Raw genomic sequence first — 1,722 nt, 5'->3', positions numbered from 1 at the left:
TCTGCAACTTCACAGAAGAATGAGGAGGAAGGGGGAGAAAATGCTACAGCAACTGGCTCTGCCCCACTGCCCAGCCTTCGCTGGGACTGTGTCTATATATGAATGACATTTCACTTCATTCTTTGAAAGCACTTTAACATTTTGAGCAGACTGCAAGCCTCTGTGCTTTTAAGTTGCCTCATGCATTATTATCCTCTAACTTTTGTAAAACTTGTGCCAAGCCTAGGCCACTAGTTGTATCATGCTGTCTCCAAATAACTGACAGGCCTTCAGTAATGGTTCCTGAAAATCCAAAATGAGGAGGAACAGATGAATATAAATTCAGGAATCAGCATCTAGATCAGCCTTTCTCGACCTTGGGTCCCCAGGTGTTGTGGGACTACAGTTCCCATCATTCTTAGCCATCAGGGCCAGTGGTCAGTGTTTATGGAAGTTACAGTCCAAGAACATCTGAGGATCCAAGGTTGAGAAATGCTGATCTAGGTCACTAGTACAAATCCTGAAAAAGGACAATTGTGAAGTCTCTCAACCTGTATTAGGTACTTCCAAATAATATGTAATGTATCTATTCCCCATCACCCCATTCCCTTTCTTCAGGTGCCGTATATTTTGGGTGGGGGCACCTTGTTTATGAAATTGTCTCTCAAGGGACATTGCTGGAAGAACCAAAGTTAGCATCTGGCACCCTTAGGCAACTGATGGTTGGGCCTCAGTGACTTGGAATAGCTCATCGCTGACATCTGCCCTGAGTCCCACTGCCCCTCGGTTTAAAATTAGTTTTCCAACCCAGTGCATTAAACAGTGCAAGATGGCTGGGTCTCGCTGCAGTTTTCATGTCTGCCTTTGTTCCTGATGTAGCTTCAGTCTGGGGCATTGTGGGAAATTTAAACAGCAGCTAGACGTAGCCACTCACTGCTGTTGTTGTTACTGCAGCCTATTGTCCCAGAGCCTGTAAAGAGAGGTGAGGGCCTATCAGACGGCACTTTGCTCTCAGACCAGGAGCTGGCCCTGGGTGCCAGATCTATTCAAAACTCTTACTGTAGACTTTTTGGATTTAGGCTGTTGTGATATAGTCAGTGCTTGCTCTTGTTTCTATGTTGTTGTTGTTGTTTTTTTGTGAGCAATTTTCAAAGTGTTGTTATGTTTGGCTAGTTTTATTTACTGTATTTACTGTTTTAATATTTTTTAATTTAATTTAGCCCCTTGGTGCACCTGAAGGTGAAAAGGAAGAGTAATCAAGCAATCAAAATTTGGAAAACTTTTGCTGTGATGGGAGAGAAACTCTGTGGTTGCCATTAGGGTTGACTGTACCTGTGTGGCCCCACTGTGTGGCCTAGGAACCTTTGCATGGGAGCTGCTGCCAGAACAACAATTGTGAGGGTTGAGAGCCTTCAGAAAGGAGTTGTTTCCAAAGGAAGAACTGGAGGGGGAGAGAAACTGTGGTTGCCAACAGAGGGTGGCTGGTTTCACCTGTGTGACCCTGCTATCCAGGCCTAAGAGCCTTTATAAGGGAGTTATAAAGTCCACAGACAGAGCAGTGGGAAAATGAACAGGAGAACCAAGAAAAATCAGGCAGATGAAATATTTGATAATTAATTGTTGCTGGGACTGGCTAGATGTTTGTTTCTTCCAAACACAATGACACTATTGCTCTCTGGCGTTGTATCTTATGGATGATGCCACTGTAAAGCAGTGGGTAGCCAAATACCGCCTAATAAGCTA

This window comes from Zootoca vivipara, chromosome 8 (assembly GCF_963506605.1).
Source record: "Zootoca vivipara chromosome 8, rZooViv1.1, whole genome shotgun sequence".
Taxonomy (NCBI): Eukaryota; Metazoa; Chordata; class Lepidosauria; order Squamata; family Lacertidae; genus Zootoca; species Zootoca vivipara.
Note: the sequence above shows the minus strand (reverse complement) of the source record.